This window comes from Schistocerca nitens, chromosome 3 (genome assembly GCF_023898315.1).
Source record: "Schistocerca nitens isolate TAMUIC-IGC-003100 chromosome 3, iqSchNite1.1, whole genome shotgun sequence".
NCBI classification, from domain to species: Eukaryota; Metazoa; Arthropoda; class Insecta; order Orthoptera; family Acrididae; genus Schistocerca; species Schistocerca nitens.
In genome coordinates this window covers 346,294,416-346,308,442 of record NC_064616.1, presented here as the reverse complement: position 1 = coordinate 346,308,442, position 14,027 = coordinate 346,294,416, and the positions used below count along the sequence as shown (strand labels likewise).

General features: G+C 40.4%; 1 protein-coding gene across 2 annotated transcripts in view; it reads right to left on the bottom strand.

Moving 5' to 3' along the window:
* The window catches only part of LOC126248297 (zinc finger protein 135-like), a 192,334-nt gene that overhangs the window by 146,998 nt on the left and 31,309 nt on the right, over positions 1-14,027 (bottom strand). The window lies entirely within an intron of this gene.

Genomic DNA, 14,027 nt, shown 5'->3' with positions numbered 1-14,027 from the left:
GTTATTCTGATTAAAATAATTAAATTTGTTGTTATTTTAATTATAACAGTATACAAAAAGTACATGAACATACTAATGGCAGTGCCACAAAGCTACCCAGGTAATATTAGCCATATTTACATACATACAGCATACAGACACTTGCATTCTGGTAAATTATAAACATTCTTACAATGTTTACTTATGTTGTTGTAATCAGTAAAGAGAATGTTTTTCCTTGTGTTCACTGAAAATTATATTAATTGTACGATGCCACCTCACAGAATGCATATGTTCATATATATTTGAACTGCTAAATCTTTCACTAAAACTTCCATTACAAATAATGAACGTAGGTAAATCAAGAAATGAAATAGAATATACAACATTTTTGGGTGTTTGTACTGTCATGAAGTGTGCTGCATTCAATTCAAGCAAATATTTGTTATTTAGAATTTATGATTTGTAGTAGGTTCTCAAAATTTCTTGTGTTTGTATATTCTGGAATATTTTATGCTGGTATAAATAGCAGTTTTATTTGGATGGCACAGCCCAGTAGTGGTTTGAGAACGATGACGAGAAGCTCGATAGCTGGGACAAATTCTAGGTTGAACAAAAGAAAACATTTGGTGACAATAAAAAGCAAGTAAGCTTAGCAGAGGAGCAACTGAAGACGAGGGCCCAATATCATGGTGAAATGCCACGGTCCTCTATACAGAATGCGTTGCCCCTATGCCACAACTGAGCGAGGTGACGCAGTGTTTAGCACACTGGACTGACATTCGGGAAGACAACAGTTCAAACCCGCATCTGGCCATCCAGATTTTGGTTTTCCACGATTTCACTAAATCGCTCCAGGCAAATGTTGGGATGGTTCCTTTGAAAGGGCCCAGCTGATTTCCTTCCCCATCCTTGACACAATCCAACTGGTGTTGGTGAAGAGTGCAGATGTCTTTTCATAGCAGCAGACCAAGGGTAGTGTAGGTTATTTTGTGCCTTTTGCCAGTGATAAAAATTGTTTATACTTAGAAAAGGTACTTTCGAGGTAAAAAAAGAAGAAGCCATGAATTTCTAACAGTGAATTGTACTTACTGGGACAGCAGAGTTATAAAAAGTCTGCATACTGCTGCCTGATGTGTGTCCTGTCCACCGCACATTACATTTACACTGTCACTTTAAATATATTTTATGTATTACAGATATGTTTGTTTACACTGGATACAAGGATAAACTATTAAATGGTTTCTACGTAAATGTTTTTCTTTTGTAAAAAATATGAATGGGTTGCACCAGAATACTGTCATGTGCACAGTTCAATTACTATATTAGGTATTCATATATACATACCCGTTAAAAAAAAAATGAATGGGCTGCAGCATTGGCTGCAAAAAAAAATGGTTATGTACATAAATAAGATTTCCCTTAATTTAAAAAAAAAAAACATGAATGTACTGAATCTGAATACAGATATGTGCATACCTCAATTATTATATTAATTTTCTACATGATTACAATAGATCATGCATATCAGTAGTAGGTTAAACATATTGATCAGTGAATGGGAGTGGTTACATTAAATGCTGTGCACTGGAACTGTATATTAAGAGAATGCTTTAAGTACTTTGTCAAAGCTTTTGAAAAAGTTGGTTGAGCCTGTTTCACTATTGTCACTGAAGGGATGTTCCTCAAGTTTCTTTCTGCATATATAGATTTCCAGTTCTTCCTATAAAGACATTCTGTGCCCTTTGTTCAGAGTATGTAGTATTTAAAGGTTGCTTTCTATTTTGTCAAATGAATGCCCTGTATCTTCTATATGGGACACTATTGCAGATTTGTGATGTGTGTATATCAGAAGGCATTGATGTGTTCTGTGGATATGGTGTGGAATTACGACCTATTTGACCTATGTACTGACCTGGGCGTTTACTATATATGAGTTTACATATGCCAGAGGATGAAAATTTATCTTGACTGCTTTTAAGGTTATGAGGAAGTCTTTGGCAAATTTTAACAATTGTTAGGAATGTAATTCTTATATTGTGTTGCTTGCAGATATTGAAATTTTTTTGGGAGATGTTATGGGTTATTTATTAATTTTATTTTTATTTTTTAACTTAAAAAGTGCCATTTCTAAATAAACAATTTTTTTCATTAGCAAAAGACACAAAGTAACCTGCACTTCCTTGGTCTGCTACCGGGAAAAGATGTTTGTACTCTTCACTAACACCAGCTATGTAAATAAACAATTCTCTATGAAGGTATGTTCCATTTATGCAACTAAATGGAAGGCAGTTTGTTTATTGCCATATGTGTTTCATTTCTTTTACTTGAGAAGCATCTTCAGCACTATGTAATTCATGTTTTTTTTTTACACATATAATAAATGTATTATGTAGTAGTTATAATATGTTACTATATTAAATTTTTTCATGTTTTTCAGATTAGAATCCACTTTCGTAGCACAAATTTCATGAGGTGAAATTGTTGTTCAGTGTTACTTATGATTTACAGTGCTGTTAGCCTATATGTGTGGTCCTGGAGATCTGTTCATTAGTTCCCACACTCCAAGTGGCTGATTTCTGGTGTTTTTTCAACAACATTTGTTACAACAAATCACTTACATCGCTTCCAATTTTTATTTTGCGATCAACATGTGTGTGTTTACAGTGTGTAGTGTTGCCGACTGTCACAGTGTGTTTATCTTTCATCTTTTGTTTGGTGTGTGTGTGTGTGTGTGTGTGTGTGTGTGTGTGTGTGTGGTTTGATATTTTTCATTTGTTTTTCTGACATTATATGAAAACTTTCACATACAAAGAGCCCTTGCAATGAAAAAGGAAGTAGTTAATGACCAAATCCTTATAAGCAAACCACACACACAACAGAAACAAAAGATGAAAGATAAACACACAGTGACAGCCGGCAGCACTACACCCTGTAAACATACACGCTTATCACAAAATGAAAAGTGCAAGTGATGTAAGTGACGTTTTGTAACAAATGCCTAACAGCACTGGAAATCATAAGTAACACAGAAAAACAATTTCACCACATGAAATTTGTGCTACAAAAGTTGATTCCACGCTGAAAAACATGGGAAGAAACATGACGAAATGTAACATTGTAACATATTGTAACTACCACATAATACATTTATTACATGTATAAAAAGAAGCATGTATTACAGGGCACTGAAGATGCTTCACAAATAAAAGAAGTGAAATGTATATGGCAATAAACAAACTGCCTTTTATTTAATTGCATGGACAGAACATACCTCCATGAATTTTGAAGCAACTAAGGAACAATGGAAAAAAAGAAAAAAATGATGAAACAATTCCCCACCTGAAGATGATTGTGTGAACCATCAAAATGTGTTGTACCAAAATAAACAAGTGACTGATGCAAAAACTGTTTTAGTTGTTTTTATCAACAGTCACAGCCCTCATAATACTGTCCCTTACAGATGAAATACTCACGACAGAAGCTGACAAAATCTCGCATTCGATGAAAGGAGTACAAAAGACATGTACCAAGCTCTCCTAGTAGAAGATGTCACAACAGAGAATCCATCAAGTTGTGTTGTGCCAGCGCATCGAGGAAATGCAACAGAAATGAGTCAGATGAAAAACGTATGGCTGACTCCCGAATTTTGTCCTCAAGGCAGTTATACAAGACCACTATAAGCTATGTAGTAAGAGAAGAGAGACAGCAGTTTATTGTAGCAACGAATGTCAGACCGAGTACACAAGAGACAGCACCCATTAATGTCAACCCTTTACGTCAGGAAGTAAAACAGAACATTGAAGATGAGGTGTATCGATCTTTAGAACCAATCTTTACTATCAGTCAAGTATGCCAAGAAGAATGGACTCAGCCAACTCAGATCTATGTTGTGGCTGTTAAACTACAATCCAGCATCTGGCCAACGCAGGTACAACCAACTAATCGCCCAAGCATAACACCCCACAGCGGAATAAAATTTGAAGTACAACATGCTCGTATGTTTCCACTTTGGACAGCCTAAACGAGATGTATGCTACCGCAGAGAAAGAAGGGTGAGTGTCTGACTAACATTATGATGCATGACATCAACCATCACAACAGTCCTATTCATGCCAGTTGCAGACAATTACAGTTGACCTGTGGGATGAAGCCCATCACTGTACCTTCGACGAGGTCACTTCCCAACACACTGCAACCATTCCCCACCGCCATTAAGAGGTACCAGCCACTTGCCCAGCCCCCAAATTCAGTAAAACTAAGCAAGGCAACTATCTATGGAGATGAGGCTCCCACAGATAAATATTCTCTATGGACAACAGTTACCAAGATGCCAGGAAATCTCATCGATGTTATCACTGACAGCAAACCTGTCCAGGTGCTATTTGACTCAGGTCTCCCCCCCTGTAATGTTGAATGCTTATCACCGCCAGCTAAAGAAGACTGTGTTCTATGACACAAAAGTGATTAGTCTGAAGGTCGCAAATGTGAAATACATCCTCCGAGAGGAACATGTATTGCAAGAATAACTATCAATGACAGAACAAAGCCACTTAGGATTTCCTGCAGGCATCACAAGCAGTCATAGACCGTGAGGGGTTAAAGCTCCCTACTGACGGAGCTATTCCAACAAGCACACCAAACAAAGAATGCTCTGGGTGGTTGTTTGTGTTGACAACACTGTTATCCCAACATTGTCATCAAAAGAAGTTCCAGTCACAAATCTAGATGCTGCATTAAACTGTGAAGTTTTTGTAGATTGCAAAAAGCTACTCAGGTTCACAAAATAAAGCTACATACCAGCAACAATCATAAACACTGCATGTGGTTAAAGAAAACTTTGGATAACTAATTGTTATGGGCAGCCACAACACATCCCTACAGATATGTGCATAAAACAGCTGAACCAGTCTAGGATGGGCAGCTCAGTGCCATCGAGGAAGACTCGTGCCCCGCGACCACTACAGACAACACAGCAGAGGAAGCTACTACTGAAATGCCAATAGGATCTTGCCTGATTTGAGAACAATGTCGTTGAGTGTCAGTTGTTCAATAGTAATCTTCAGATGCTTTCAAATCTGGAGTGGAGAAAAGACAGACCAACCAGTACCTGGTAAAACACAGTATCAACACTGGGGATCATTTACCAATCAGCTAATGCTTGTATAGGGTGTCACCAGCTGAACAACATATAATTCAGAAGGAAGCGGAGAAGATACTGCAATGTGACATAACTGAACCTTCAGTGTGTCCTTGGTCTTACCCTTGTGGTCCTCGTGAAGAAAAAGGATGGCACATGACACTTATGGGTCTACTACCAACTGAACAAATTACGAAAAAAATATGTTTATCAACTGCTGCACATGGATGACACCCTAGACTGTTTGAAAGGAGCAAAGCATTTTGCAACTATGGCTCACCGGGAAAAAGACTGCCTTCACAAGTCCTGACAGCCTCTATGAGTTCAGAGTTGTGCTGTCTGAAGTACTTAACACTTCAGCCACCTTCAAGCGTATGATGGACACCTTAAATGGATGATGTCTCTTTGTCGTCTGGATGACACTCTTGTTTTTTTTTTTTTTTTTTTTTTTTTTTTTTTTTTTAATGAAAACTCCAGGTTGGAATATCAAGAATATAAGGAAAAGATAAGATTGCTACTTACTGTAAAGATGACACATGAAGTTACAGACAGACACAATTAAAAGACACTTACACATTATCTTTCAGCAACAGCCTTCATCAGAGAAAGAAAGAGAAACAACACACATTCATTCACACAAGCAAAGACACCTCACACACCCATAACCACCATCTCTAGCAGCTCAGACCAGAATACAACTGTCATGTGGAATGGAAGCAGCAATCTGGAGAATGTGGGGAAGTGAAAGGGATAGCAAAGTAAAGGTGGGGGAAAGGAGAGGAGAGCAGCATTGTCTGGCGGAGGGTGCAGGGACTAGACTGCCAACAATTGCAGCATTGGGAGGCTGTGGGGCAAGGAGGTGAGGATGGGGAGGGAAAGGGGGCAGGAGAGTGAAAAAGTATAGTAGCAGGGAAATATGGGCAGGTGAGTTGGCAGAGGGAGGCACACAAGAAGGGTGGGAGGTGAGAATAGGCAGGAGGTGAAAGGATGGAGGGGGTGGAAACTGAGGGAGGATGTGGGGACAGTACGTTACTGTAGGTTGATGCCAGGATAATATTGGGAGCAGAGAATGTGTTGTAAAGATAACTCCTATCTACACAGTTCAGAACAGCTAGAGGAGACCTTCCTAGCCTCCCAAAATGCCAGACACCTAGTCTGGTTCAAGTTTATTTTTGATATCTGTGTGATCTGACTCAGGGTAAAGGCACCATATCTATTTCTCCACAACCTCAACACCTTCTTTCCCGTCCGCTTCAGCTGATCCTCCTCAACCAAGCGTTCCACCTTCCTTTATGTTGGCCACCTCCTCTGTGATGAATCCACCCCACCTCTCTCCACATAAAACCCACCAATCACTTACAGTACCTGCATTTCGACATCTGTCATCCCTTCCACATCAGTCCCCTCCCCCTCCTCCTCCCCCCCCCCACCCCCATACATCCTGACCACCCAGAGACAGCATATCTGCAGTGACAAGAACTCCCTTGCCCAGTATGCTGAGTGTCTCACCAATGCCTTCACAGAAAGGCACTATCCCCCACACAGTCTGCGAACAGATCTCCCATGCCATTTCTACTCACACCCGAAATCCTCCAACCAGTCCCAAGAACAAGCCACAAAGGAATGCTCCCTTTCATCACCCAATACCACCCTAGACTGGAACAACTGAACTACATTCTTCTTCAGAGTTTTGAATACCTATCATCATACCCTAAATGAGGGACATCCTACCCAAGATCCTTCCCACCCTTCCTAAAGTGGTGTTCTGTAACTCATCCTACCACCACAACATGCTATTTCATCGCTGTGCCACTCACAAACCCAACCCAATGACACAAGGATATTATCCCTGTGGAAGACCCAGGTGTAAGACCTACCCGATCCACCCACGCAGCACTTCCTATCCCAGTCCTGTCACATCCAAGCCATCAGAGACCAGTCCACCTGTGAAAGTAGCCATATCACATACCAGCTCTGCTGCAATCATTGCACAGCTTTTTATATTCATATGACTAACAACCAGTTGTCCACCACGATGATTGGCCACTGTCAAACTGTGGCCAATAGTAAAGCAGACCACCATGTGGCCCAACACACAGGTAAAAATAACATGCTTGATTTCAATGGCTGCTTCATTACTTGGGCCATCTGGATCCTCCCCTCCACCACCAGCTTTTCTGAACTGCGCAGATGGGAGTTATCCTTACAACACATTCTCTGCTCCTGAAACTATTCTGGCCACAACCAACAGCAACATATTGTCCCCACACTCTCCATCCAATAGTTTCCACACCTTCTGTCTTATCACCACCTTCCCACTCTCGTTTCCCACTCTCCTCGTGTGTCTCCCTCTGCCTGACAACCACGTTGGTGCATTCTCAGACCATATGCTTACATTTGAAGATGAGAAATGCCTCTTCACCACCCAACACATATCTTGGGGCCTCTAGTTAATGGGGGTGGAGCCCTTCCTAAGCCAGAAAAAAAAGAGCAGTCACAGATTTTTTGACAACTCTACACATTTATAATTTGAAAAGTTTTCTCAGAATGTGCTCTTACTATCAGCTATTAATACAGAATTTCTCTATCAAGGCGCATCCCTCACGAGAACTACTGCAGGGAGACACCAAATTTTCCTGGAAGAAAGTGCAAGAAAGAAGTTTCCTTGTCCTCAAGGCAGTGCTAACATCCTCTACGGTCCAAGCAATGTGGGATGAGAATGCTGGTACAAAAATTCACACCAATATTATTGGTTATGGGATAGGTGCAGCTCTGGTTCAAATTCTGGAAGGTGCTGCAAAGGTGATAGCTTGCACTTCCAGAATACTCTCCAAACCCAAGATGAACTACTCTACAACGAAGAGAGGGTGCCTTGCAGTTGTTTGGGCCATCATCCACCCGTATTTATTAGGCAAACCACTCAATGTTGTGACAGACCACCATTCTCTATGCTGGCTGTCTAGTGTGAAAGATCAGTTGGGTTGAATTGTGAGGTGGTCACTGAGGCCTCAGAAGTACATCACAGTGCATACAAACATGTTCACAAACCCAAGGACACTGACTGCCTTTCATGCTATCCTCTGGTGGAACACAGCAGCATGGATGAAATCTCAGTCATCGTAGCATTAAATGATACTGCTGCTGAACAGAGGGAAGATACAGCACTGCTGAAAACCACAGATGCCTTGAAGGAGGAGAAATAAACTAAAGGAGAATTCCAATATATGGAACCCAGTATGAGAGGAACTCTAATCCAATGAAGTGGAAATTGTTGCTCATTATCCCAGCTTATCTGCGGCCAACTATCCTGAAATATCTACATCTACAATTACATCTACATCCATACTCCGCTAGCCACCAAGTGGTGTGTGGCGGAGGGCACAATTCGCGCCAAAGTCATATCCCCCCCGTCTGTTCCATTCGCGGATCGCACGAGGGAAAAACGACTGTCTGAACGCCTCAGTACGAGCTCTAATTTCCCTTATCTTTGAATGGTGATCATTGCGTGATTTGAAAGTTGTGGTAATAATATATGCTCTACATTCTCAGCGAAGATCGGATTTCGGAATTTAGTGAGCAGCACCTTCCATTTAGCACATCGTCTACCTGCAAGTGTGTCCCACCTCAAACTTTCTATGAGATTTGCAACACTCTTGCCATGGCTAAATGTACCATTCATGAATCTTGCTGCTCTTCTTTGGACCTTCTCAATCTCTTTAATCAGACTCAACTGGTAAGGGTCCCACACAGACGAACAATACTTTAAGATTGGACGAACCAACACATTGTAAGCAATTTCCTCTGTTGGAGGACTGCATCGCTTCAGGATTCTACCAATAAACTGCAATCTAGAGTTCACCTTGCCGGTTACTTGTGTAATCTGATCGTTCCATTTGAGATCATTTCGAATAGTCACACCCACATACGTGACTGATGTTACTGCTTCCAAAGACTGGGCATTTATTTTGTACTCATATATTAACGGGGATTTTCACCTTGTTATACGCAGTAGGTTACACTTACTAATACTGAAGGATAACTGCCAGTCATTACACCATGCATTTATTTTCTGCAATTCCTCATTGATTTGTTCACAAATTTCATGTGATACTACTTTCCTGTTGACTACAGCATAATTGGCAAACAGTCTAATGCCTCTGTCAATACCATCAGCCAGATTGTTTATGTAAATCGTAAAAAGCAGCAGACCTATTACGATTCCCTGGGGCACACCTGAAGTTACGCTTGCTTCTGTTGAGGCCCCCCCCATTCAGGACGACATATTGCTCTCAGTCTGTCAGAAAACTTTCTATCCAACTGCATATATCATCGGATAGACTGTAAGCACACACTTTTTGGAGCAAGCGACACTGCGGAACTGAGACTAATGCCTTTCAAAAGTCGAGAAATAGGGCATCAACCTGGGAGCCTGTATCTAGAGCCTGTTGTGTATCATGCACAAAGAGGACCTGCTGAGTCTCTCATGACCGCTGTTTCCCAAAATCATGCTGGTTTTTGCAGATGAGCTTCCCAGAGTCTAGAAAGGTCATTATGTCTGAACACAAAATATGTTCCATGATTCTACAACAAATGGATGTCAGTGAAACTGGCCGGTAATTATGTGCATCCGATTTTCTCCCCTTTTTATAGATTGCTATGACCTGGGCCTTCTTCCAGTCCCGTGGAACTTTCCGCTGTTCCAATGATCTCTGATAGATGGTGGATAAGAATGGAGCTATATTTGTAGCATAGTCAACATATAATCTTACGGGGATACCATCTGGGCCAGATGCCTTCCTGCCGTCCTTAACTGCTTTACAATCCCAGATACACTAATCGCTATGTCAGCCATCGTTGCGTTTGTTCAATAAATGAAAGGGGAAATAGTGCAGCAGTCCTCTACCATAAATGAATTTTTAAAAGCTAGATTTAGAATTTTGGACTTCTGTTTATCATCATCCATTACATTACCCGTACTGTCAGCAAGAGAAGGTATTTAATATTTGTAGCGTTGATAGATTTTACATACAACCAAAAAAATTTTTTTTTAGAATCTGCACATAAAATATTGCTTTTAAATTCGTTAAAAGAATCTCTCATTGACATTTTGACAGCTGCTTTCATTTCGTACAATTTCTATTTGTCAGCCGGGCATTGATTACATTTAAAATGACTGTGCAAAATTCTCTGCTTTCTCAGCAACTTCCTAAGATGTTTGTTGTACCAAGGTGGATCCTTTCCCTCCCCTATATTTTTGCTGGGCATGTGGTGGCCAATACCTTTAAATTCCGACCAAAGATGCTCTATATCTTTGTGTCCCGTGGTGAATGCTTGGAGCTGACTATGAAGATGTTCATTAATGACACTTTTATTTGCTTTCCCAAACAAGAAAACTCTATGTTGTTTCTTTGGTTTTTTTTGCAACTTCCACTGACATAGAAGCCACAACGACATTATGGTCGCTAGTACCTTCTTCTAGATTAACTTCCTCAAAAATATCAGGTCTGTTTGTCATCAAGATATCTAATATGTTCCCATCTCGAGTTGGTTTTCTAACCAACTGCTCAAGGTTGTATGTTGAGAGCGCTCCTAGAATAACTTCAGTGAGTCTTAGTTTCTGTCCCCCGAGATAAACGTGTAATTTTCCCAGTCAATGGATGGTAAATTAACGTCTCCACCTATAACTAATGGATAATTTGGATACTTATTTCCTATGTATTCAAGACTTTCCCTGAAACGTTCTACGATGTTTGTTGTGGTTGCTGGTGGTCTATAAAAACCTCCTAATACAATGGTCAATCCTTGTGTAATTTGATAGCTTTATCCGGACTATTTCACAGTCCAACCCAGTACCGATCTCAACTGCATTTAAACAGCTTTTAACTGCAATGAGCGCACCACCTCCCATAACATCTGTCCTATCCTTCCTGAACATTGTCCAATCAGAGTTCAAAATTTCACTGCTATTTATTTCTGGTTTCAACCAGCTTTCGGTACCTAAAACAATGTTGGCATTGCTACTGTTTATTTCGGAGATTAACTCTGGGATCTTGCTACAGACACTTCAACAATTTACTAACATGAGACGCAGCATATTTAAATTCTTTGGAATGACCTGCTTAGGCGAATTAACAATTTTTAAAGTTGGCACACCCACATCAGTGTCAAGAACTGGTAATTTTTCAGGCCAATGGTTTGTTTCCCATGGGGAAGAACCTAATCTAAAAACCCCATGTGCATGCCACAAGTTCTGTGCTACCCACGTAGCTGGTTCCTGTGTGTAGTGCACCCCTGATCTATTGCGGGGTGTCCTACAACCTTCCACCCCATAGTGTAGGTTGAGGAATCTACAACCATTTTCATCACAGAGTCAATGTAGTCTCTGGTTTAGATTCTCCACTCGACTCCAAACTAGAGGACCCCAGTCCACCCTGCATACGATGCTGCAGATCGTCAGCTAGGCTTTCACTCCTCGAGAGATGGAGGCCGCCTTCGCCAATTTAGCCAGCCGTCTAAAGTACCTAAGGATTTATCCTGGCAGAAGGTGTATTCCGATCCGGCTAAGCCCCCACCCCCCCTAGCATCAGATAGCACACTGAATCTATTAGCAAAGTTTTCATGGTAAACGATAACAGCCAAACAGTTGCAGGATAAAGATTTATTGAAATCCTTGACCACGGTTTCGGTATATATAAATATACCTTCATCAGAAGAAAAAATACACTAAAATCACATCCTGCAGTGGAGGTGCATGAAACAATTGTGCCAAATATATATGCTGCACAGATGGAGGTGATATTTTAATTTTAACTACCGACTACACCTTTGGCATGATTGTTTTATGCACCGACACTGCAGGATGTGATTTTAGTGTATTTTTGCTTCTGATGAAGGTATATTTAGATATACTGAAACCGTGGTAAAGGATTTCAATACATCTTTATCCTGCAACTGTTTGTTATCATTTACCAAAGATCAACAGTTGCTGCTTCAGCCATGTTTACAATTTTGCATTAGCAAAGTGCATAGAATTTGGCAGGAGCCTGCGTTCCCCCATGCAGCCTTTGCCTTGAGGCTTGAGAACTCGACACAGTCCGCCACCCACACAGAGGTGAGAGTGGGTGGCCGGCTCAATCACACCTGAGATTGGCTCAGTGACAAGAGAGCTGTGACATCCCCACCTGCACATCTAGTACAGCAGAGGCTGCCCCAGGCATCCCATCCCCACTGAACCTCAAGGTGGCACTCTGGAGCTTGTTGACTGTGGCCAACAATGCTTCCAGCTGCATTTGGACTGCGGCCAACACCTCCTGCATCCGCACACAACAGACACAGTCCCTATCCATCTAGCTAATAACTGATTTACTATAAAAAACTTAAGGAAACCTACAACCACAGAAGATTAACAGCTATACTCTAGTTGGCAGAAAGGACACTCAATAATGAAAAACAATAAAAATGTATGGTAGAAGCTAGATCTGGTGGTTATTTTCCCACTAGCGGCTATCTAGTAAATACTAAAGAATAAGACAGTGACCTAAAGTAAACTGCTAGGGGCTATCTAGTGAATATTATTAATGAATTTAAACAGTAACCTGATTATCCCTCACATTTATAACATAAACAAGCGTTTACGTACAGTCGAATATGACCTTACAAAACTATAAAACTTCTACCTTAAATGTACCGAGTCTAAATGACACTAACAGACATAAATACTGAGTATTGTACACTGGCAGATGCAGGTACAAAACAAAACCTTTAGCTAACAATAAGAGTTCATAATGTAAAGCACAAATACGAACTCTACTCTACAGGAACCGAACCGATGGGCTTACAGTACACGATCACTTAAGCCCACAACAAGCTAAGGAATTTAAGCAGACGGCAAGGTGAGTTTTAGCTACCTGCTAACTAAACCGTATGTAAGAAGTACTCAGAAGTTGTATTGTAACACTGATTTACTCAGATATTGTACTGTAACACTATTCACCACTTATTTTATGTTTGCTTAACTGTTAATGGTCACAGCTTGCGCTAGTCAAACGTATACAAGTGAGGTTAGAATTCACTGTCAGTATCACTTTTCCTAACAAAACATATAAAATTTGCTACCTTCAATGCATCGAGTCTAAATGACACTAATAAATGTGAATACTGAGTATTATACACTAACTTAAACTGATTAAGTCTCGTATTTATAATGTAAACAAACATTTATGCACACGGAAAAAATGACCTAATAAAACATATAAAAACTGCAACCTTCAATGTATCAAGTCTAAACGACAGTAATAAACGTAAATACTGAGTATTGTGCACTGACTTAAGTGACAATCCCGCGTATTTAACGTCAGTTATTAATGTAAACAAACGTTTGTGTACATGCGAAACTGTCCTAAACAGGAACTTCGCTTATCTTATTCAGACGCAACTAAAAACAAACCTTCAATTTATCATGTCTATCTGACACTAATGCATGTAAATACTATAGAATATACAGCAAAAAAATGATTAATTACTAGCTAAATTACTTAACTCTTAACACAGCAAGCGAACAGCGTTCGTAACCGGCGTCAGTGCTGCCAATGTCATTTCCATGACACTCCAGCATCTGTTCATCTGGGATCTGTCAAGGCTCTAGACAAGATCATACTCAGGTATCAGTGGCTGTGTCTATACCAATTCATTAGACATTATGTGAACCAATGTAACAAATGTCAGTGACAGAAGCATGTGTCACAATTATCTCCGGGGCATCTCATACGAGTTACGTTTGAAGCAATGCCATTCCAACTGACTGAAATCAACCTCTTGGGAAGGTTTCTAAAGTCAACAAATGGGAAGTGATGGATAGCAATCTGCACTGACTACCTCACCCACTATGCTGTCACTAAAGCAGTACTGA